The sequence below is a fragment of the Castor canadensis genome, chromosome 16 (genome assembly GCF_047511655.1).
Source record: "Castor canadensis chromosome 16, mCasCan1.hap1v2, whole genome shotgun sequence".
NCBI classification, from domain to species: domain Eukaryota; kingdom Metazoa; phylum Chordata; class Mammalia; order Rodentia; family Castoridae; genus Castor; species Castor canadensis.
In genome coordinates this window covers 39993607-40018950 of record NC_133401.1, presented here as the reverse complement: position 1 = coordinate 40018950, position 25344 = coordinate 39993607, and the positions used below count along the sequence as shown (strand labels likewise).

At 44.7% G+C, this 25344-nt stretch overlaps 1 long non-coding RNA gene across 1 annotated transcript; it reads right to left on the bottom strand.

Moving 5' to 3' along the window:
* Positions 1 to 412: 412 nt before the first annotated feature.
* On the bottom strand, positions 413 to 24000 carry LOC141418233 (uncharacterized). The gene is made up of 4 exons (XR_012442921.1): positions 23908 to 24000; positions 18006 to 18058; positions 9144 to 9268; positions 413 to 562 (listed from the first exon to the last, which is right to left on the bottom strand). It is a non-coding gene; the product is annotated as an uncharacterized lncRNA (long non-coding RNA).
* Between the last annotated feature and the right edge of the window lie 1344 nt (positions 24001 to 25344).

The following is a 25344-nucleotide window of genomic DNA, read 5'->3' as shown; positions in this document are numbered from 1 at the left end:
AAGTGAATCATAGCTCAGAAATCTCATGCTGCATTAGGAGAACGGTTTGAAATTTTTTTTTTTTTTTTAAGGATGAGGTGGTGAGACTCAATGGAGAAATGTGGGTGACAGGCAGATTCAAAATGAAAAGAGGTCTCTTGGAAACTGGGTGCAGGAAGGGGAGGGTGTGGGGACCTGAAGCAAAACTGTTAAATGCCCTGATAACCAAATGCTGATGGCTGAGGCCATGCAGAACACATAGGCCCACGGGGCTCCCTGAGGTCCCTGTCAAAAACATAGATGATATTTCACTAACAATTTTTATACGGGTTACATGTTGAAATGATAATACGATGGATAGATTAGCTTTAAGAAAATAGATTACTAACATCTATTTTACCTATTTCTTTTACCTTCTCAGCGTGGCTGTCATCAAATTTGAAATTATATTTGTGACTCATGTTGGTTGTCTGTTGGATGATGGTGCTCTTGGAGATGGGAACGATTCAGTTTCTAGTCCCGGCACTTCCATAAGACATTCTGTGAGTGTTGGGTGTCACTTTCCCATCCAAGCTGGACTAACCTTAGAATGACAGCATAGAAAGAAGTCAAACTCATGAATTGTGCTGTGGTACATCAGCTATCCATAAAAGCAAGATGGCCCAGGGTCTCAATCTGCTCCAAGGCCTCAGAGTTAACTCCAGTGAAGGTAGAGATGTCAGCTCATTTTGACTTCATCAAAAAGTGGATTGTACCAGGTGCTTGTGACTCCTGCCTGTGATCCTACTTGGGAGGCTGAGATTGGGAGGGAGGTTGATGGATCCAGCTCAATCTGGGCAAAAAAAAAAAAAAAAAGCATGAAAATCCATCTCAGAAAGTGGAAGGGGATGGAGGTAGGGAAGCTTGGCATGGTGTGGCATGCCTGTCACCCCAGAGATGCCAGAAAAGGATAAACTAGGAAGATCATGATGCACGATGGTCCAGACAAAAAAGTGAGACCCTATGGCAGAATAAACAGAGCAAAAAGAGCTGGAGGTATGGCTCAAGCATAGAACATCTGCCTTGTAAGAGCAAAGCCCTGAGTTCAAACCCCAGTACTGCCAAAGGTAAGTAAGCAAATAAATAAATAAAAATAGAGAGGGACAAAGAAAGAAAAGTAAGTAAATAAATAAATACAAATAAGGAGATAGAAGGAAGGAAGGAAGGAAAGAAGGAATGAAGGAAGAAGAAAGAAAAGGATTGCATTAGAACTGGAGAAGGGACTTTGTCACTCAGCTGTCCCCTTTCACAGGATGTTCATTTGTCAGTCTTTACATGTGAAAGACCTCAAGACTTCTCCTGGGTCCTTACCTTGAGAATTCCTCCCACTGAGTCTAAACTTTTTTTTTTTGGTGCCTTGGGGTTCGAACTCAGGGCCTTGCACTTGTTAGGTCCCTACCACTTAATGCTAAACTTTCATCACCAAAATCACTGATTTAATTGGTCAGATTCATCACAATTACTTTTAACCAGTTTATTAGTTAAATTCCTATAAGGGACAGAAAAAAATTACTCAAAGTGGTTTAAAAAAAAGAAAGGGAGGAGAAGATGGATGTTTATTGGATCAAGTATTCATCTTCCAGAGCTGCCATAAGAAATTTGTCTTCTCACAGTTCTGGAGGCCAGAAGTCCAAAATCAGGTGTCAGCAGGGCCATTTTCCCACAGAAGACTCTGGGGACAGTCCCTTCCTTGCTTCCTCTAGCTTCTGATGGCCCCAGGTGTTCCTTGCTTCACTTCCAAGTGAGCATCACTCTACTCTCTGCTTCCATGTGTGAACAGCCTTCTTCCCTATGACCCTGAGTGTCTGTTTCTATAAGAGTTCCAGCCTGTCAATACTCTCAGAACTTAAGGTCTCCCCTGTGCCAGTATGCTTTCATCTCAATCCTTACCTTAATTATATCTGCAAAGGGCCTATTTCCAAATAAGATTATTGTGACAGTTAAATCTTGTCAACAAAATTAGATTGAGAGACACCTAGGAGATTAGTAAAGCACACCTCTGGGTGTGTCTGTGAAGGTATTTTCAGAGATGATTAAGGGAGAAAGACCTTCCCTCAATGTAGATAGAATCATCCCTAGGTTGGGCCTGGAAAGATATAAGGGAAAGAAGAAGAAGCCAGACAGCAAAGAAATACTTTCATTCTCTCTCTCTCTCTCTCTCTCTCTCTCTCTCTCTCTTCCTCCTCCTCCTCCTCCTCTCCCTCTCTCTTTTCTTCTTCTTCCTGGACACCATGAAGTAAGTGTTGAAAAGCATAGCTCTCTATAGACAAAGAGATGGCTCAATGTCGGCACAGGTTTATTCAGGAGAAGAAATCTGCAGAGGGGGTCTTCAGAAAGAGAGCTAGAACCCGCTGCCCCTTGCAGACTGGGGGTTTTATAGGAAAGGAAAGACCTGGTAAAGAGTAGTGGGAGTTTTTCCACTGTGGCTTCTCCATTGTCCATTGCTGGGGGTGGTTGAGGAGCTGGGTCTTGGGAAACCAGAGATTCCCTTGGGAGCCCATCTCTGCGGGAGCAAACAGCTCTAGGGTCAAGCAGAGTTTAAGATGGCATCAGTGATGTCAAGTAGAGACCTGACAGTAAGCAGCTTTGCTTTGATAAGATTTTCTGTCTCACTCAGGCTCACAACAATGTCTCTAATCTCTGAAGCCGTGAACCAAAATAAGCCTTCCTTGCTTTTACGTTGTTCTCTCAGGTATTTTTCACAACAACAACAACAACAAATTTGATTAACCCAGATCCAGAATGGGCCCAGCCTAACTCAGGACCAAGAGGCCGTGCCTCCTGCTGCTTCACACTCCACAAGCCCTCAGTGAGCCTCTGGTGGCTAGGCCACTCCTACTGCTGTGCCCCTCAGGCTTTAGGTTCAGACTCAACCCCAGCCCCTCCTTCCTTCTCACTGGTGTTTGGAAGCAAACATGCTATGTGCGTTCTTATTAAAAATGACTATGCATTGCAGAATATTTGCAAAATATGAAAGGTAAGAAGAAACTTTTATTTTTTCAATCTAATTTATAACTCTGCCTCTGAAATGACTGATCATAAGGAAAAACTCAGAACACTTTCAAAATAGGGAATTTTCCTGGAAGACCCTGGATTGGAATATTTTTCAGGATCCAAGCAAGCTCTATGTTTTGGTTATGCTCTCTGGAGCTGCTCTAGTGACTTGAAGGCAAGTATGTCCATCTCTGCAGTGCAAACTACACTTAGGTGTGAACTTTTCCCTGTTAGGTTCTCTCAAGCCTAAACTGATTTTTCCATTTGTTCTCCCCAAAGTCACTCTGCCTCCCATGTTTCTAGGCTCTTCCTGGACCGTCCCCCCAACCCCCATACATTTTCCATTGCTAACTTCAGATTAAATGGTGACCTGCCCTTGCCTCTTCATTGCACCTTCGTGGGTGCTGAAAATTGAGAAGGATCAGGACCTACTCAGCTCTCAGAGAGCCTGCAGGCTGAGGTGCATCAATAAACTGTCCAAGGTGAGTGGTAGAGCAGAGCCTCATGAAGAGCAATGTGAAGACCCAGAGAAAGGAGCACAAAGCCCTTCTTGGAGAACCCTTGTGGAAGATATCACAGGTGAGCTAGACTACAAAGATGATTTCCTAGCAGAAGAAAAGAAGGAAAAGTTGGTTAAGGCAGAGGAAACAATGTCTGAGAGGCAGGAAGGGAAGTGAAACACTAACCATGGAGTCAGCAAGGGGCTGGCAATGGTTCTAGAAGGGATTTGAATCCTGGGCTGAATACTCAGGAAATGAATTTTGTTTTTCAGTATTGGGGCTTGAACTCAGAGCCTTCACCTTGAGCCACTCCACCAGCCCTGTTTTTGTGAAAGGTTTTTACAGGTAGGGTCTTGCGAACTATTTGCCCAGACTGGCTTCAAACCATGATCCTCCTGATCTCTGCCTCCTGAGCAGCTAGGATTACAGGTGTGAGCCACTGGTGCCTGGCAGGAAATTTTTGTTTATTGGTACTAGGGTTTGAACTCAGGGCCTTGCTTTTACTAGGAAGGTGCTCTACCACTTGAGCCAGACCCTCAGCCTGCTTTTCAATGGGATTTCACACTTGTGCCCAAGCTGATCTAGACCATCACCTTCCCATTCACTCTTCCTGCACACATACAGCTGGTCTAACGGGCACATGTCACCATGTCCAGCCTGTTCCCATGAAGGTGGGGGTCTTGAGGACTTCCTGCTCCCGCTGGCTTCAAACCATGATTCTCCCAATCTCAGTCTTCTAAGTAGTTAGGATTACAAGTGTGAGCCACTGTTGCTGGCTATGACATTAATGTTTTTAAACAAAGTAACAGAGAAATAAGGAGAAAAATCTTCCTCCAAATTAAAGAAAAGAGGAATGGAAATAACAGGTGCCATGGAATACATGGTGGGGTGGGGAAAAATGCAAACTATAGGTCAAAGGCCAGAGTCCTCAAAAGGACCCTGTAACTAGCTAGAAGTCTCTTCTCTTCTCTGCGTCTCAAGGCTGCCTTTAGCGCCTATGGTTTATGGTCTGTGCATGCTGTCCACAGCCTTGGAAGGGGAACCTTGAAGCCAGCTATAAGACGGTCAACCTAGAATTTGTTTCTCAGTTATACCTTACCAAAGAGCATTTACTGAACGCCAGTAGCTCCTAAGCCAGTATTTATGAAAGGATACCCAGGCTGCTTGGTTCTCCACCGTAGGGGAAGAATTTTGTTTCCATGCTAACATCGAATTCTCTATAGTCAAAAGTCAGGCATTTTCTTGGGGAAGCAAAATTAAAAAATGGATATTTTCAATGTGCTCACAGGAAACTCTTTCCCATCTGACACTGGTTCTATTAATATCCCTGTAGTTTCCAGATAAAAATGCTTCATGGTCATTACTGAGTGAACTTCCTGTTTAGCCAGGCAAGCTTCAATCATTTTCCTCTGATGCAAGTTTGCAGTTAGCTGTAAATGACCCAAGATGCATGATGGTGTAAGATGCAAATGACAACCCACTCCTCTGTTTCCACCAACTCATGAAGTTTTCTTAGAAGCTGGGTGAGGAAAGCTCCATGGAGCACTCAGGGTTTGTGGAAGATGACAAAAGCCATCCTAGGTATTTTGAGTAGGAGGAGATTTAATACAGGAAATTGATGGTTACCCAACCATTGGAAGGGCTGGAGAGGAAAATCAGTATAGTTAGTTTATCACTTCCCAGGGCTGTCATAACAAAGTACCACAGACAAGGTGGCCTAAGACATCTGTTTCAAGTTCCAGAGGCTAGAGTCTGAAATCAAGATGTTAGCAAGGCCATGCTCTCTCTGAAAACTACAGGGGAAAATTCTTCATCACACCACTTTCTAGCACCTGGTGGCAACTTTGCCATTCCTTAACCCACAGCTGGAATACTTCAAGCTTTCCCTTGGTCATCATGTAGCTTTCTCCCCTGTGTGTGTCTCTCCCTCTTCTGCTTATAATGACAGTAGTGATATCAGGTTAGGGGTCCACACCCTACTTCTGTATGACTTCATCTCAACTAATTACATTCACAAGCTCCTAGTTCCAAATATGGTCACATTCTGAGGTAGTAGGGGTAGGGTGTCATCACATATTTTTGGAGGCCATAAATCAACCTGTAACAGCCTGTTTCAAGACATCTAAGCAGTGGCCATTAATGTTCTCAGCTCTGAGCAACACAAAATCAGGGATTCTCAGGAGTGCAAGAGGACCCAAGAAAGACTGGGTAATAGCAGGCAGTCCTGAGAGCTAGAGAGGCAATTAAAATGGAGGTCTGGGAGAGGTGGAGGACTACACTGCGTAAAGAAGGTATTAGCCCAGTGGCTGCAGGTCAGTTGTGTTCCAGTGTGTTCAGAGACTCTGAGACAGGGGTTCATGTCAAACAGAAAGGAATTTATTGAGATGTGAAGTCAGAGAACTGAATAGTCTTGTGATGGAAAGTTCCTAGGGGAACGGGATTGCTGGCTGATAAGGGGCCTTTAGTTCCTCAGGGAGAGGGAATATGTAGAAGAGTAAGGGACAAGAGTTTGAGGCAGTTTTCCGTAAGTTGTCATGTTTTCTGGAACAAGTGTCCCGTGTTCTGCTGCTGATAGAGATTTTAGCATTATAGTCAGGGTGGTCTGTGCATCTGACGTTGCTCGGGAGGGGGCTGCTCTCTGCTGTGCCGATCATAATCTTCCTTCCTGTGTCATCTGCATCTGTGGTCAGTGTCCACCTCCCATTTTAGTGGCCTGGGTCCTGTTGAGCCCATGTTTGTTTAAGCAAGCTAAACCCACACGAGAGGTTAGTGAAGATTACAAACAACAGGTCTTAGATGAGATGATCAGCTCTGAGGGCACCTCTGTGCCTTCAAATGTGGAAAGATCTTCCAAGGTGACATGAAGTACAGGAGAGGAGCATCGACTTGAGGGAGGAGCTCTCTCATGGGAAGAAAAGGAAATGCAAAGGCCCTGACTTAAGGATAAGCCTGGGATTTTCAAGGAACAGAAAAAAAACACCAGTGTGATTGGCTAGCAATATGCCAAGGAGGCAGACGTGTGAGAAATGAGGCTGAAAGGTGAACAAGGGCCAGTTGTTGCAAGGCCCGATGACATAATAATTTTGTTGTTAACCTGGAAGATTTTGTGGGCATGAGTGACATGATCTGATTTACATTTTCTAAAGGTCACTTTGTCCATCAATTCATGAATGAGTGGATCAGCAAAATGTGGCATATCCACATAGTGGAATATTATCCAACCATATAAAGGAATGAAGTACTAACCTATGCTGAAAATGGATGAGTTGTGAAAACACTATGCTAAGTGAAAGAAGTATCCACAGTCACAAAAGGCCACATGTTGTATGCCTCTGCCTATACGAAATAATTCAAATACCCCAATCTCTAGAAATACAAAGTAGAGAGCTGGTTTAGTGTATGCTTGCCTGGCATGTACCAGACCCTGGGTGTGATCCCCCAAACAGAAAGAAAGAAAGAGAGGAAGGAAGGAAGGAAGGAAGGAAGGCAGGCAGGAAGGAAGGGAGGTAGGAAGGAAGAGTGGAGAAAGGAAGGGAGGGGGAAGGAGAGGGGATGGGTGGTAGGAGAAGGGAAGAAAGGGACGGAGGGAAGAAGGAGAGAGGGAGAGAGGGAGGAAGGAAGGGAGAAGGAAGAGTGAAGGAAGGAAGGGAGGTCGGAAGAGAGAGCGGGGAGGATGGGTGGGAGGGGAAGGGAAGGGGAGGGAGGGAGAGAAGAATGAAGGAAGAAGGAAATCAAAGTAGAGTCACAGTCACTAAGGACTGGTAGTGTGTGGGAGTTTGAAGGGTTGCTGATTTCTCTAGGAAGTGATGAAAATATTCCAAATGTAGATTGTGGTGACTGGTGCCATTGAATTTTCCACTTTATTTTGTATACTTCACTTATTTTTTCAGCTTTATTGGGGATATAATTGAAAACTGAAGATTATATCTATTCAAAGTATACAACATGAGAATGAGTTTGATCAAAGTACATTGGATGCATGTGTGTGAATATCACGATGAACCCTTGTACATTTAATTCATGCTAACACAGACTTGAGAAAAGCAAAGTGTACAGCATGGTGTTTCGCTATTTGATATGTGGACGTAAGATTGTGAAATTATGAAATTCTGAGCTAAGTTACCTAGCCTTCTCCTCATGTAGTTACCATGTGTGTGTCTGTTCAGAGTGCCAAAGATCTACTGTTAGCACATTTCAAGGATGTAATCTGTTGTTGATTATGACAGCCACCATACTGTGCGTCAGTCATCCTATAACCAAAGTTTGTACCCTTTGACCAACATCTTCGCCATTCCCAACTGCTGGTAACCTCCGTGCTACTTTTCCTGCCAGTTTGAACTTTGCATTCTCTACATAAATCAGGTCAAGCAGCATTTGTTCTCCTCAGCCCTGTTTATTACTTATCATAACGTCCCTCTGAACACATTCCTCAAATGGGAATTCATGTGCTCTCTCTCTGAATAAACTGTTATTTAAAAATAATAAACCACCTGGAAACGCCTGGTTGAGCTTGTGTTCTGAATGTGTCTGTATACCTGCATAGTAGTTGTGACAGGTGACAGAGTGATGACAGATTTAAAAGGCATTCATCCACCAAAAAAAGGAAAATTGGAAAGAAAAGAATAAACACCAAGTTTGGGGAGCTGAGAAGAAGGTCAATGTCAGGTCATTGCCTCAGCAGACCACAGAGTAGACACCCAAGTGGGCAGTGGGAGATTCCAAAGTGGCTGATCTGCCAGATAAAAAGTGGAAAGCATGTAATCAGTCATCAGAGTCACCAAGTGGGAAGGGGAGTCGGTGCAGCATAGGTGAGCTCGGGCCTGGCTGAAAGTCTGTAGATGAGGATTGCCCTGAACCCGGAATTCCTCCCCATGCACAGCTGAGCACCTGCACTGCTGGACCCTCTGCAGGCTCCCTCAATCAGTATTTGGGTCCAGGTCTGTAAGGCACAGCTGCGAGCAGAAGGATCACACTCATCAGAATGGGGACAGGTGAAAGTCCACATGCTCCCTGATGATGCCACCCCACTTTCTGTCCCTTCCTCACTTCTCAGTCTAAGAAAGGCCAACAGCCAGCCTTGTTCTGCCCCACAGCCATCACTCCTACCCAAGGCAGTATGAGGGAGTCTGTTTTCTGATGTTCTAAGAGAACATCAGTTCTAAGAGACTGGGTAATTTAGGAAGAAAAAATATTATTTCTTACAGTTCTGGAAGCTGGGAGGTCCCAAAATCAAAGTGCTACATCTGGTGATGGCTTCTTGCTGATGGGGACTCCCTTACAGACCCCAGGCGGTGCAAGACATCATCTCATGAGAAGGACAGGTCCAAGAGAGGCAGCCAGACTGGCTTTTAGAACAGATTCACTCTTGAGATAATCTACTCATGGGCTAATCCCCTAATCCATTAATCCAAGAGTGGATTAATCCATTGTTTAGGGCAGAGCCTTCATGACCTAATCACTTCATAAAGGGCTCACCTGGCCCCATCTCTCCAGGATGTGGATTAAATTTCAATGAGAATTTTGGCGAGGACCATGGCAAAAAGTCTTCTCTGGCATTCAAGACGAGTAAGGTTTTGTGGCAACAAGGCTGTCCCTGCCTTATGACTATAAACTTGTCTTCCTCGTACTCACAGCTCTGCAGGCTAGCAGGGGTTCAGCTCATCTCAGCAGGGCTCACCGAGGCTCTAGATGGGTGGTTGGGCAGAGGTCTTGGAGCTCCTCGTGTCGGGCCAGTGGCTCTTTGACTCATGTTCTTCCTGTGGTCAATGACAAGAAGAGAGGGCAGGCTAAATAACACAGCAAGTGCAGTAACATGTCTGCTCCACTGATGTCTGTTCACATTCCAAAGGCCAGCCAATCACAGGGCCTAGTGCAGCTTCAAAGAGGCAAGAAAGTTCATTGCTCCCAAGGGTCATGGCAAAGACGGGGAGAGGTGGGGATGGGGTGGAGGGGGAGTAGAAATGCACTGACAAATAATGCCACCCACCACCCAGCCTGTGAAACACCACCCAGACCTCAGATGAAGCCACTAGTCAGGGCACCCTGCCCCAATCTTGGTCTCAAGATCCCTTAATTTTTACTTGTTCATTTGCAGTACCCAAGATTGAGTCCAGGGCCTTGCATTTGCTATGCAAGTGCTCTACCACTTAAGTCATGCCCTCTTGTTTTGTTTCCTTGAAGTAGGTTTTCAATAATTTTACCTGAACTGGAAATCCTCTTGCCTCTACTTCCTGAGTAGCTAGGATTACAGGTGTGCACCACCACACCCACCTTGTGATGGTTAATTTTTTTTCTTTTTTTTAGAAATAGTGAGGTTAGAATTCAGGCTTCAGACTTGCTAGTCAGGAGCTCTACCACTTCAACCATGCCTCCAGCCCATTATGCTTTAGTTATTTTTCAGATGAGGCCTTGAGTTTTTGCCCAGGCCAGCCTGGATGTCATCCTCCTACCTATGTCTCCTATGTAGCTGGGCTTATAGTGTGTGCCACCCTGTCCAGCTTGTTTGAAATCAAATCTCATTTTTTGCTTGGACTGACCTCAAACCTCTATTCTCCTAATCTCTGCCTCCTGAGTAGCTGGGATTACAGGCATGAGATGCTACCGCCCAGTACGAGGGTTGAATTTAATTATCAACTTGATTGGGTTGAGAAGCACCTGGGAGGTTAGTAAAGCACATTTCTGAGTCTGTTTGTGAGGGGTTTCCAGAGACCATTAACTAAGGGGGAAAACCTGCCCTGAATGTGCACAGCATCACCCCCTATGCCTGGGGCCTGGGTGGATAAAAGGAGAAAAAAGAAAAGAGCTCTGAAGCACAGATGTGTTTGCACGCTCTCTCTCTCTCTCTCCTTTCTGGATGCCACAATGGAAGCTTCCATGATGATTAAACCTACTGAAACCATGAGCAAAATAAATAATTCCTCTCTTTAAGTCATTTTCTCAGGTATTGGGTCACTACAATTCAAAACTACCTACTACATCCACTTTGTGCATAAGTAACATTTTTATTAAAAATAACTTTTATCCAAAACATACAAAAATTTAGTGCAAAGAGTAGCATTACTGGCAAATTCTCCTATTGTTAGCAAGCAAATTCTCCTATTTTGCTGCGTATGTAATATGTTGTAATATGCTGCTTGAAGTACATGAACCACAGTGATGTGCTTGCAAAAGCAGGAGGATTTCCACGGCCCTTCGTACAACTGAAAGTAGGCTTCTTTAACATTGCATAGGAACTGTGCAAGTAAACAATTTATAAAAAGAAAAAAAAACCTGTTTTAAAAAATTGTGCAAGTAATAGTTTCTTAAAGGTTCATTGTGTTGCAGGTAGGTTACAGTGGTCTTCAGATGGTTTTCAGGTCCTTCCCCATGCCACAAGCAAAGAATTAAACCAGGAGATAAGGAGTGCCAAGCAAAGCCAAAGTTTACTAAAGTGATAATACACTAGTGGTCAAGGGGAGACAGCAGGCTCTGAGCAAGGACCAGCTCAAGACCCTATGGTCATCAGGGGTTTATGTCTTTTATGTGGTTAGGGTCAGGCTGGCAGGGAAAAATCTGGGCAGTCTTTGCAGGCGGGGTTGGGGTGATTGACAGGTTTGATTGACAAGGTCTTGTCACATAACTTCAGGCATTCTACACATGTTCTAACTCTGATTCCTGGATGTTTAATGAAATGCGTAAGGTGCAAGTAATATCCATTAAGGCATTAAGTAGAGAAAAATGACTGAAAAGGCAATTAAAGACATGGAATACCTTTTAATCCATGTGCTCTGCGGTCTAGCAAGAACTGGCTCCCTTTATCCCCCTCTCTAGAAGAGCATATCTAACCACAAAATGGGCAGTTGGGAGGACTTTTGGCAGAGCTGTTGCTTGAGAGCCTGCTTGTCTCCCCTTCCGTGATGGTGGACTTTGCTTTAATAAACTGGCTTTGCTCAACACTCTTTGTCTCCTCGTTCAATTCTTTGCTCCTGGCATTGGACAAGGACCTGAGAACCATCTGAGGAGCACTGTAGCCAACATCTACTTGTGGGACCAGCCAGGAAGTAAGGACTGCATCAGTTTCCCCAGGGCATCATATTTTCTGGAGCTTTTTTTTTTTTTTTTTTGCTCAGTCTGCAGATCCCAGCGAGTCCAGTTTGTGTTCTTGTTCATTCCCCTGTGTCATCTACCAAAGCTTGCTCATTCTGCTTTAACTTGCCTGCTTGCAACCACCCCTGTGTCTTTTATTATTATTATTATAGTCTGCCTTAAATTCTAGTTTTTCCTGGGGAATGGAGAAACTTCCTCTACACCTTCTTTTCTGTGACTCTTTTCGACACACAAATTCTTATTTTTAGATATTGGATCTCTTAGATATCCCTAATCTTCCCTCACTCCATCGATCCACTTCCCTCTTCCCTTGAGTCATGGGCCATCTTATCTCTTCTAAAATACTTACTTCTAGGGCTGGTGGAATGGCTTGAGTGGAAGAGCACCTAGCAAGTGTGAGGCCCTAAGTTCAAACTCAAGTATGGAAAAAAAAAAAAAATCTAGAATACTTACTCCCTAGAGTCCAATTGGACCATCTCTACTGCTGAAATTACTTGGATGTGTGTAGCCAAGCCATCCACCTGAATTCCCCGCCTCGTTGTAGAACACGGCCTCTGGAGAACTCCAGAGAAAAGAGGTACATACCCACTCTGGGCTGGAGACATCCAACCCAAGGAAAAGGAAAATGGAGACACCCTCCCACTTCCCCAATCTAAGGACCCCCTGGGGATATCCAATGGGCCCTTAGGATTTGACTCTCCCAGGACAAAAATGGAATTCCTGACTCTCCCATATTTTCCTCTCCAGACATCATGATGTGGGTGGGTGGGGGAGATCCAGTTCCATTCTGGCTGGATCACTGCTTGGTTGTATCCTGAGGCACTGGGACCACTTTGATCCTGCTAAAAAACAAACAATTCATCTCCTACTGTAAAGTAGCCTGCCCTCAATATACACTGAGAAACCGAAAGAAACGGCCACAAAACATAAATCTTAACCGCAACACAATTTTACAGCTAGATCTTCTTGCAGGAGTTGTGGAAGTGGACTGAAGTCCCAGATGTCCGGAGATATTCATGGGTCTGTACCAAGGCTCCTCTCTCTGTCAGGATTCTCCCCATAAAGCAAAAAAAGGAGCTTACTGAGGCACCTGTAGACTTTTTAGATGATCCTGTGCTCCAAGAGGGGACATGCCTCTCAGGGGGAGAATCCCCCTCCTATCATATCCCACCTCCATCCTCCTCGCCATCTGAAACCCCACGGGCAGAAGCTAAAATCTTTGCTTAGACCCCCTCACACTTGCAGCAGGACCTCTTATTCCCCAAAGCTATCCTCTATGCTTGCCCTGCAAGAAGCAGTGGGACTTGAGGGAGTCCTTTTCTGTGGTAGACATTCAGCAATGCAAGGGAAGTCTGGACCATTACTTTGAGGACCCAGCCAGATTTACTGAAGCATTCTAGACTCTAACCTTAACTTTTGACTTGTCATGGAGAGATATTCAGTTCCTCTTAGCCACCTGTACTCCAATAGAAGGAGAAAAGAGTCTTACAACTTCCGGAGTAGCAGTAGACATGATGCTTGCTAACATTCTGCTGGCCAGGTGCCAGGGGACGAATAATACGAATGAATAAGACACTGTTCCCAAGTGAGACCCTCTCTGGAATTGCATACCCCAAAGGTATGCTAAGAAGGGAGAGGGTGATCGAGTTCCCAGTTAGCAGAAGTGAAGGCAGGCGTGACTAAGCTTGTAAACTAAGACAAGGTCAAGGGCAAATGAGAATCCTATGTCCTTTTAGGATAGACTAGAAGAGACTGTTAGGAAATACACAACACAGATCCCACTTCCAGAGAGGGCGGTGCACTGCTGAGACAACATTGCTTACCCACTTGACCCCAGATATGAGTGTAAGCTCCAAAAGTTGCAGTTGGGTTCACAGACTACTGAGACTCAACCATGGGATGGTTGTCTTTCTAGTATACAATAATCGTGATCTAGAGGAAGAGAAGAAGGGACTACATAAAGTAAAAAGGCAATCCAAAATTATGGCAACCGTGACTGGGGAAGCCCTGAAGGGCTCAAGGACATCCTCCCCAAAGTAAAAAGGGAGACAAACCCAATTAAGTCCACTTGCCATAGAAGGTTGGCATTTTGCAAGGGAGTGCAAAAGGCACTCTTCTGTCCTTATTGTGTGTACTCTGAGAAAGGAGGCGACACAGGGCACTGGAGGTTTGACTGTCCCCATGCCCAACGAGGCAGGCAGCCAGCCAAGATCTTGCTTGCTGGCTTGCCATCTGAAATAGACTAAGGAGGCCCAGGACGCCCTCTGCTGCCCCTGCAAAGAACTACCATGTCTCATGAGGATCTTTGAACGACCATGGACCCCCGGGATAAGCACAGAGGAGGCTGTTTATTCTTGCCTACATTCCTGTGTAGGAGAACTTCCCTCCAAGAGCACAATTATAACGGTGGTTGAAGAGAAACATGGGCTCATAGGCTTACCCCTGAAATACCATGCAAAATCAGGGAGCAAATGTTTTTACACAGATTCCTTATAATTCCATAATGCCCCACTCCCTTCCTATGATGAAATATAATGACTAAATTGGACATGGTCTTGGCAGTGCATTCCAGAGTTGGATTATTCATGCTAAGGCACTCTGCTCCCGGAACCCCAATCCCCACTATTCCAAGAAAAATAAACCCAAGGTCACCCTGCATCCTGGTATGATGGAGTCCCAGGTAGAGCAAGGACTGTTGTCCCTGTCTCAATCGGATTTAGCAATTCCAACCATTTCCCCAACCAGAAACAATATCCAATAAAAAGAAAAGCCAGAGAAGGACTTCAGCCCATCATCAAGGTGTTCTTGCAACACAGACTTCTGGTGCCTTATCAGTCCCCTTGCAATAGCCCCAATCTTATCTGTACTAAAGCCCACTGGGGAATATAGCATAGTGCAGGACCTCAGACTAATCAGTGAGGCTGTGGTCCCAATACACCCCCTAGGAGCTAATCCTTGTACCATCCTGGCCCAGATACACAGGGATAGAGACTGGTTTACTGTTCTGGACTTAAGGATGCTTTCTTCTCCATTTCCTCACACTCACACTCACACTCACACTCTCAGTTTCTCTGAGTTTGAATGAAATCTAGATACTAGAGAAAAACAATTCACCTCAACTGTCTTGCCCCAAGAATTCCAGGACAGTCCTCAACCGGTTCACTAGTGCTTTAGCCAAGAATTTAAGACATTTTCAGTTTATCTGGAGAACTGTCTATTACGTAGGTGACATCCTGATTTGCAGCCCTGCTCATGAGCTCTCAAATGCAAATGTCATCACGGTCCTAAATTTCCTGGCAGTTAGAGCATATAAGGTATCAAGGGAAAAGACCAAAATTTCCCAACAAGAAGTACAACACTTAGAGTATGTTTTAACTCCAGGAACCAGGCATCTATCAGCTGGAAGGGTTGGGGCCAACTTTGCAAACTAGATACACTTTTTAGCAAACTCCAGTTATACTCATTTTGAGGCATGGCAGGTTTCTGTTGCATATGGATCCCAATTTTTGACCTTATAGCTAAGCACTTGTATGAAGCCAGAAGGGGACGAGAGACTGAACCTTTAATATGAACTAGGGAAGTGGAATAATCCTTCAAGGCCCTAAAATGAGCATTAGTGGAGGCACCAGCACTGGGGGATTCCTGATCTCTCCACACCCTTTACCCTATATGCTTCTGAAAGAAAAGGGATGGCAGTTGGAGTACTGACCCAGAAATTGGGAACAGAATCTCACCCGCCAGATAGCATATTTGTCAAAAAGACTGGATGGGGCTATCTCAGGATTGTCTGGTTGCTTAAGGGCGACTTTTAACGCCACTCTACTGGTGGAGAAGACAAAAAACTCCCCATCAGGTGAAGGCTATCCTGGATGGCGGTGGAGTGTTTAATTAAATATCAGACCACCCTCTTAGAAAATCCAGAGATGATCATACAAGTCTGTAATACCTTGAACCCTGTCTTTTTGCTCTCCTCCCAGGTAATGAACAAACACGTCTGTGAAGAAGTAACCCTTTACTAGTAGACTGCACCTAACTGACAAGCCCCTTGTGAAGCCTGACACTGAGTGGTTTATGAATGCGAGTAGCTTATTCAGTAGTTAGCCAAGAAGAAGTAATTGAGTTGGGCTCTTTACCTGCAGGTACTTCCACCCAGAAGGCTGAATTGGTAGCCCTAACTAGAGCACTGATCTTGGGAAGGGCAAAAAAGTTAACCTTTATACTGATTCAAAATAGGCATTCTTGGTGCTTCATGCACACAGTCATATAGAAATAAAGAGGTCTCCTAACTGGCCGTCAGTCTCCAATTAACACAGTAAAGAGATCCTCCAGCTACTAGAGACAGTACAACTACCCAAGTTAGTAGCAGCGATTCACTGCAGAAGCCATCAAAAGGACTTGCCTTGGGTATCAACACGCGATAATAAGACAAGTAGAGAAGCCCACAGGCAGCTCTCAGGAACCCCACTACCGTGCTCGCTCTAGTCCCATTCCCTAATAGGACAGAACCCCAGTACAACCTGGGGGAGGAAAGGGATGCTTCCCAAAAAGGGAGAGATAAAGAGGGAGTATGGTGGAAAGTGGAGAAGAAATTATACCTGCTCGGGGCAGACCTGTGGAAGATAATTGTGTCCTCACAGGATTCCTTCCACATGGGAAGGAAAGATACCGCCCGGGCTGTGGCATATAAACTGTCACAGGACTAGGATTAACTGCCATTACCAAACAAGTCTGCAGGGCTTGCTCCCTGGGTGCCCACAACAACCTGGGACCTACACTGCCTCCCTTGGTGAAACCAATGCAGAGAAGAGGTGACCATCCTGGGGAAGACTGGCAGGTGGACTTCACCCACATGGTCCCCTGTAAAGGATACAAGTCCCGGCTGGTCCTTATACATACATTTAGTGGGTGGGTTGTGGTTTTCCCTACAAGAGCTGAAAGGGCTATGGAAGTAGCACAAGTTCTTTTGAAAGAAATTATTCCTAGATTTGGGTTCCCTCAGAACATTCAGAAAGTTCAAAAGAGCCACCTAGACCTTAAACAGGATGTTGGTTAAACTTTGCCAAGAAACTTCTGAAACCTGGGTAACTCTTCTGCCTGTAGCTCTTCTAAGGATGAGAGACCTAAAATTCATCCAAGCCCTTATGAAATATTGTATGGCAGACTTTTTCTTCCTAATAACTTACTCATTGGTCCTGCAATAAATGACCTGGTTTAGTTCCAACAGGCCTTTAAAGATGTACGGAAAAAGTTCTACAGAAAGGGGGAGAATCCAAATTACTCTCAGGGAGCAAGTGCTCATAGCACCTCGAGGGAAGGGACGCCTCAAGATCAAGTACAACTGAAATGGAAGGGACCCTATTTGGTGATCTTGGCCACTTTCTCTGCCATTAAGGTACACGGAATGGATAGCTGGACTCATCTTTCCAGGATAAAGCAGGCCCTATAGGATCCTTCAAAATCTTGAGGTGCCTGAGGTCCCCTAATCCTATGAGCCAGTGGGGGTTCTGAAGTTCCTTTCAGAAGAAACAATACTCAGATAAGTAATAACTGACACTGACACGTTGAATCACCCTCTGTTCTGGCTTGTGCTGATTCTGGGAGTTTGTGGTGATTTTTGACTGGTTCATGAGAGCACATGGGCTCTCAGATGGGTGGAGTCACATGAAATACTGCCAAACCTGAGCTTGAATCTCCTCTCTGGTGTTACTGCAGTCAGTGGGTTCTAATAATTCTTTTGTTCCTCCCCTGGGTACCTATTCCAGCCTCCATTATCCACTAGCCCCAGCTCTCTCAGCATTTTAACAAGACCCTATGCTGGGCGTATCCTAAAGGTGGAAGGAACCAAATGGAGGTCCCTCTCCTGGAATTTCCTGCTTCCATAGAAACCTTGAGTTATCTCCCCTAGTCATCCTCATGTGCTTGAAGTAATTCTGTACAACAAAACTTTCTGCTCTGGCCCCAATGGTGGCCCTTGACTCCTGAGTAAAAGCAAAGCTCTTAAGCCAGACCCTGAAGTTGCCCTTGCATTTGACTGAACAACCTTTGGGAAGGAAAGGCTGCCCTCTGTTTCCTTAGAAGCAAGAGCCCTATTCTTGGTTTTCTTAATGCCTCGTTCCAAAAAAAGGAAGAGATGGAGAGAGAGAGGAAGAGAGGGAAGGAGAGAAAAGGACAGAAAATTTATCTAAAGAAATAATGGTTGAAAACTCCCCAAATATGAGAATCTAAATGGACATCAGATTCAAGAGGCTACAAAACAAATATAAAATCACCAATGGACTCCAAAAAATTTTATCACCCAGATACATTATCATCAAATGGTCAAAAGTCAAAGACAAGGAGAGAACTTTAAAAGCATTACAGAAAAGTGACTTGTGACATACAGGAGAGAATTCATAAGACTATCAGTACCTTTTTCAGCAGAAATCTGCCAAGCCATGTGTTGGGATGATCTATTCAAAGAACTGCAAAACAAACAAAATCAAAACAAAAACAACTACCAATCAAGAATATTATATCTAACAAAACCTTCCTTCCAAAATGCAGGAGATGTAATATTCTTTCCTAGATAAATAAAAGCTGGGAGGAATCCTCACCACTAGACATGGCTTACCAGAAAAACCTAAAGGAAGTCTATACAAATTGAAATGAAAGAACACTAAGCAGTAACAAACACAAAAACATATTACAGTGCAAACCTCCCTGGGGAAGGTAAATACAGAGACGAGTTGAAACACAGGAATGCTGGGAGGTTTTGTGTGTTCTGGGAGGTCCTTTGGAGGCCCACTCTCTTGGCTGTAGAAGAGGAATCTACAGGTGGAGGAGGACTTGTTCTGCAGAACTGCTGAGAAGCCAGTGGGTTAGTTCAATAGCAGACAGGTATGAGCCCAGCAGACAGGTATGAGCCCAGGAAAGAAAGAGCCCATGGTATTTGTAGGACAAGAAGAAAAGGGGGTCCTTACTTAATTTCAAAGGGACTGAACAAAAGAGGGGCTTTGGGGGTGATGTGGAGCCAGAGGACAGTGAAAGGAAGACATTCCATCCAGCTTTGATGGAATTCCTGAGAGAGTTTAGTAAGGTGTCTCTGGAATGAGGAGTGGGTCTTTTCTATCTTTCCCAACAATCAGGGGTGTCAAGCAGAGGAGAGCTTATAGATTACCTCTAAAGCCTCTGCTACTTGTTGAGTGATTGGAGACATGAAGGGTGGCCCACTGTCACTGCAGGGAGATGGGCAGCCCAAACCTGGGGACAATGAATTATTAGGACCTTGATAACTTCAAATGCTCTTTTAGAGGTGTGGGGGGGTGAGGGGAAATGCTTCCATTTATCCAGTAAAGGTGTCAATCATGGTTAGAAGATATTGGTGGTGTTTATGAAAGAGCCTATGAGTGAAATCTATTGACCGGTCTTGACCTGGAAAATGTCCTCATAATTGGTGTGTTGAGAATGAGGGAGGGGATCACTAATGTCTCTGTGGGTTCATTTGGTTGCATATAGAGCACTGTTGAGTAAGAGATGACATGAGAGTGCTCAAAGATGGAGTGCAGAGGAGAGAGAGACAAGCTTTAGAGATTTTGTCCCACATGTGGAGAGTGAACAATATCCGTAAGCATATTTAAGTTTTCGCTATTGGGTAACATGTATTTCCCTTGGAGAAGCAGTCAGGGTTCCTCCCAAATAGACCCTTGTTTTAGGAGGGCTTGAGGGGTCATAAACAAGGCTTAGGTTATTGAGGTAGGGGTAGGCTGTTGCCTGAGTGGGAGTTTAGCAACCCTTGCGGCTTCCTAGTCTGCTTTATTATTTCCTATGGCCTCCAGGGACTGGATTCTCTGGTGACCCCTCTGGTGGATGACTGCTGCTTGGACTGGTAATTGAGCAGCCTGTATTAGATGTAGTAGGGGGCGAGGAATGCTTGATAGGAGGTCCATGAGACCTGAGAAAGCCCCCATGGCAGCATGGGGTTATAGAACTTGTTAGGTGTAATCTCTTTGTCCTAATTGCAGAGCTTGGGAGAGAGCAATCAGTTCTGCCTTTTGGGCTAAGGTTTTAGACAGTAAAGAGGAACTTTCTATGACTTCTGTGGTAGAGACTGCAGCATAGCTTGTAAATCTTTTCCCTTTCAGCATAAAACTACTGCTTACTGCCATGTACATACCATTGTAGTCAGAGCCCTTGTATAAAGATTTGTCAATCAACCCATGTTGAGGTATGAAGATACAAAACTACCCAGTCAGTCCTAGGAATGCTCCAAGGTCCCTCTTAGATGAAGGGCACTTAAGGCCTTTGGTCAGTTTCTCTGGGTTGTGATAACACTTTGACCAGGAGAAAGCCCAGGTACTTGATAATGGCAAGGCTTATTTGATCCTTTATGGGGCAGACCCAACAGCCTCTTTGGGCTGGGTGTATAAGTAAAAAGGCAGTGTTTTTGTCAGAGGTCTCTTTGTCTGGACTACAGAGGAGCAAGTCATGTACATATTGGAGAAGATGGCTATCAGTTAAGGGAATGAAGATAGGTCTTTAGCAAGAGACTGTCCAAAAACATTAGGCCTGTCACGAAAACCCTGGAGAATGGCGGTCCGGGTGTGTTTTGGGGACTTGGGAGACTCAGGATCAGTGTGTGTAAAAGCAGAAAGGCTTGGAGTCCTTAGCTAAAGGAGTAGTAAGATCCAAGACAGTGAAAACACTGGAGTCAGAGGAAGAACATTAAGAAGAGTGTATGGGTTTGGTACCAGTGGGTGGAGAGGGACTACAGTCTTACTAATTAGTCTAAATCTTGGATCAATTTACAGTAACAGCCCAGTCTTTGGACAGGAAGGCTCTGGATATTATAGAGAGAGTTAGTGGGAATCAATAGACCTGTTTCAAGAAATTTGTGTATCAGACGTTTGAGTCCCTTGACAGCTTCTGGTTTGATGGGGTATTGAGCCCTATAAGGGAAATGGGAAGGGTCATTTAGGCTAATAGATGCAGGTGTAAGATGAGTAGCCCTGCTTAGGGACTCTGTGTCACATACCTCAGGGGGACATGCTGAACAATAAAAGGTGGCAGAGAAGAGGAAATGTCTGCCGTGGAGGGAGGGGTCTGGAGAGCAAGTAAATTGGGAGGAGATTTAGAGGTCAGGGAGACATGGGTGCCCACCATGTCTCTACCCAGGCAACTAGTGATAGCTGTGCATGTGGGGGTAAAGACTTTATCTCTCAGAGCACACGTTAATAAAGAGGTTTGGAGGGCCTTAAGAGGCTGGCCTCCCACTCCAATTATGGTGGTAAATGATGGCGAGAGAGAGCATGTAATTCAGAGAGCAGAGTAAGAGGTTCTGGCGTGGATAAGGAATTTAATTGGCTTATCTCCTATAGACAAAATTAGCCAGGCTCAGTCACAACGATGGTGGTTTGGAGCCTGAGTGGGGTGCTGGGGCCCATCAATCCTCTGTGTCCAGAAGTCCAGGAGCAGCCAGCTGACTAGAGGTGCTCCCCTTAGGGAACCATTTAATCCCTGGAGAGGTTTGGTCCCTCCTTTCTTAAGAAAAGAAACATTCCTCTCCAGTGTCTCTCTTGTGTGTTTGTATTGGGGACTAAGTCCTGGAGGTGGCTGCTTCTGGGGACATTCCTTGCTCCAGAGGCCAGATCGCTTGCAGTTGAAGCAGGTCCCATTGTTGGGGCCCTTGCTGGAGGCTTTGGGTTGTCTGACCATCTTAGGGTAACTCAGGCTCCAATAGTGTTGCTAATAGCAGTTCCATTAAATGAATAGATTCTATCTGTCCTCTCTCCTTGAGCTCATTTTCTTTAAAGCTCTGCCTCCCTTTGTTCCTCATCCCTGTTGTTGAAAAATCTGAAGATTTCATTTACTGATGTATAGGATTCTTTATCGAACTTTTGGAGCTAGCACTGAATGTGAGGGACTGACTGGGAATAGGAAGTTGAAGGCTAGATTAGATTTCCCTTCCACCACATCAAGTTCCACGGGGACCAGACTCCTCCTTGATGGTCCAACAAACGGTCTGGCTGCCCCGAGCCCTCCCCTCAAGGCCCCTGATCAAGCTGCCCTAAAGGAAAGGAGGTAATAGTTGGTTTCCTCCTCTTCAACTCTGGAGCTGCCTCCTCTGTCCTCCTTCCAAATCCTGGCTTCTCCTCCACTAACTGAGTAACCATAAGGGGAGTCTCTGACCAGCTGTCACTACAGGCTTCTCACCAACTCTTAGCTGTGGACGAAATGGTGCATTATTTATTCATGCCTTTCTGATTATGCCTGAGAGTCCCACACCACCTGTTGGGAAGGGAGATCTTGTTTCAAATGCAGACTCTGGTCCTTAAGGGGCCTGGTCAACCTCTCTGCATACCTTTAATCGAAACAGAGGTCAATCCTGAGGTGTGGTCATCTCATACCAAGATTAATAGGGCCATAAACACAGTCCCAGCATGCATGCACCTAAAGGATGACTCCACCTATCCTCACCAAAAGACAATATCCCTTAAGACTTAAAACTAGAAAGAGACGTAAAGATATCATTAAATCCCTTAAGCAGCAGGGACTCCTTTTGCCCCACCAGACCCATCTAATACTCCCATTCTTGGAGTACAAAGGTCAAACAGAAAATGGAGATTAGTCCAGTATCTAAGGTTAATCAAAAAAGCTGTGATTCCTATTCACCCAGCCATCCCCAATACCTGTTCCTTTGACTGTCTTTATACTGTCCCTCTTACTATCCCAAAACTCCCAAAGGATCAGAATGATTTACAGTCCTGGATTTAAGAGATGTCTTTTTCTACATCCCCCTGCACCCAAATTAAAACATGTCATCTCTCTCTCTCTCTCTTTCAGAAGAACTTACAAAAGATATCAGTGGCCTGTCCAAGGGAATTAGGTACCCCTCTGTATAATCTGGGAGATTTCGTACTGGTTAAGTTATACCTTTTCTAGTTCCTTCCCTGGATCCCATGTTGAACAGACCCTACACAGTTCTCCTGCCTACCCCCTAAATCCATACCTGGATACATCACTCTTGGGTCAAATCCTGGCATCAAAAGCAAGAGTCCTCTGAGCCTGATAAACCTAAAGTGGCACCTAAATCCTACTCGTGTGAACCACTAGAGGACCTCAAACTACTCTTCAGGAAGACATCAACCCCCTCTAGATAAGTGATTCTGGATTCTTCTGGACTTGTCATTAATATACCTATATTAATTACTTTGGGGATAAGGCTATACTCAGTGATAGTCCCCACTCTCCCAAGTGAGAATCACTGACAGACTCCTTCTTTACTTTTCCTTTTACTCTATTGCCATTATATTTTAGAATCTCCTCCACATTTAAGCTCATTAAGATTTTCTAAGTATAGCCCCTTGCATATCGTCACACTAAGACCTGCACCTCATGTTTCATCTAATAGTCTTCCTAATAACTCTGGATTCATTCCTAATCTGGACTCTTTCTTAAAACAATCACTTACTCAGACCAGGTTAAAGCCCAGAAAATACAGAGGCCTTCTCCCTGACACCAACCTTAGCAACTCGGACTGACGTGGCCATGGCCATAGAAACCATACATTTAAAACTCCTAGGATAGGAGATGGCATTGCTAGGAGCCTCTTCTGGTTTATTAAAATTCCCCTTTTAGGACAACCCATATTAAATCTGACTATTCTGGTCATGAGTCCTGGAAAGCTACAGTAAATACAATTGAGGCTCTGCAAGGGAATCTCGACTCTTTGGCTGAAATGTTACAAAATCAGAGAGGCCTAGATGATCATTGCAGTTGCAGAGGTCTATGTGCCCTGTTAAATTAGACAGTTACATGTATATAAACTCATCTAGGATACTTAAAGAAAACCTACAAGTAATCAAAGTCAACGTACACATTAAGGAACAAACTGGAGTCCAGAGCAGCTGGCGCCACAGTCCATCTTCCCCTATAGGCAACAGTCTCTCTGCTTGAGCACTCCATTTCTTGGACACCCTCATCATCACTCTCCTATTCCTTATTTCTGCTCCCTACTTGTTAGGTCTGATTGTAAAATTTGTTTCCATGAAGAATCCATGAAGATACAAATGATGCTGGAAGCACAGCTCCTCACGGAGCTGCTGCTTCCTCCTCCATGCTTCTGTTGAGACCCGCTATACTAACCCTTGCAGTAAGACCCCCAGACTGACTGCCCAACAGCACCCATCTTCAACAGGAAGTAGACAGACAGTCACCACCCCTTATCCCTAAAAGCAGTCAAGGGTTCCTCTTCAGAGGGGGAAAATGTTAGCAGCTAGCTTGATCTTAGGCAGACGGGGCTGAGGGTTAGAAAGAAATAGCTGGCTGAACTCACCAGGAAGCAGAAGTAGAGCACGAGAGCAAAAGCAGGAGGATGAGAGCTCAGACAGCACTTCCTCTAAGTGTGTTACCAGGATGTGGGCCCAGGTGCACAAGGGGGAAAGGAACAGTTAAAGTGCAAAGACAAACAACCTCAGGGAAGAACAGAAAAAAATGAGTCAAGACCTTGTAAGGAAGCAAAACTAGAACCAACCTATCAGAAAGCTGTTTCCAGGAGCTTACGAAACCTACCCTAAGAACTGGATTAAAAACCCCTACATGTCGCAGTTGCTATGGCTCAGTCTTTCTGACCCTGTTGTGTAGGTTCTCTGTCTTTCTGTACTTCAGCAAACTTTCTCTTGCTCACTACTCACCTGCTGTCATTCTTTGACTGATCCTGGATAAGAATCAAACTAACTTAACCCATGTGGCATCATGATTGATTTTTCCTGGTACGAACACCTAAAAATTTGACACCATGGGATAGGACACATCTAAACCCCCTTGGGACACCCTCCCCCCTTGGATGTCTCTTCTGGAATATTCAGACCCTGGGTAAAGCCCAAATGCCTAATTTTCTATTTTAATATGATCTGGCCCCAATCATGACAACTATTAGACCTAAAATGGAATCTTTGATTTCCAAACTCAACAAGACCTCAAAGGCTCTCTCCACTGCAGTGCCAAGTGATCCAAGGTTCCCTGTATCAGGCATTTGTTTTTCATCTCTTCTCTAGCCCCTCTGTCAATCTTGTTTGCCTTATCATATTCTCCTCTTAAAGGGACATTCCCCTCAGATTTCTCTCTTTTCCCTTAAAAAAAAAAATCCTTCCTCCTCCTCTGACTTCAAACCAGCTGATTTTCTCTCTAAATCTGTTTCAGCCATAATGGAAGTTTCTTTCACCTCTCCTACTCCAAGCCAGCTCCTGTCTCCTCCTGGACTGGCCATCTGAGTGAGGACAACAGAGGCAAAGATGGATGAGGAGAAAAGAGAAGAGAGAGAAGTCTTGCTCAAGTCACACTGTCAGTTTTCTTAGCCTCCTGAGTGACTCACATGGTCCCAGGACAGAAAACATAAAATCAATCGAGAATCTAAATGACATGAGGCTGGAGATTGTAGCTGCTTCTCTGCCTAGATTTTTTCCACCTAATTCTAAACCTCTAAATCTGTCTGAACACTCTACTAATAATTTTCTCCTTTAAGTCTTTAAGTCTGCTTTCAAGGTGGGCCATTTTCCCCATTGCAGACATGTCAAGACCAGGAGAGGGAACAGATCACATCCAGGTCACTGAAGGTGGTGACCCTGGGCTGGCCCATCTGCTCTCCTAGCCAAGGCACTACATGGTCAGGTTACACAGCCACGCCCTCAGCCTTACGTGCACACAGGCTGGACGGACCAAAAAAGGAATTTCAATTCTTTATCTAAGCTTTTCTTTATCTCCTACAAAACCC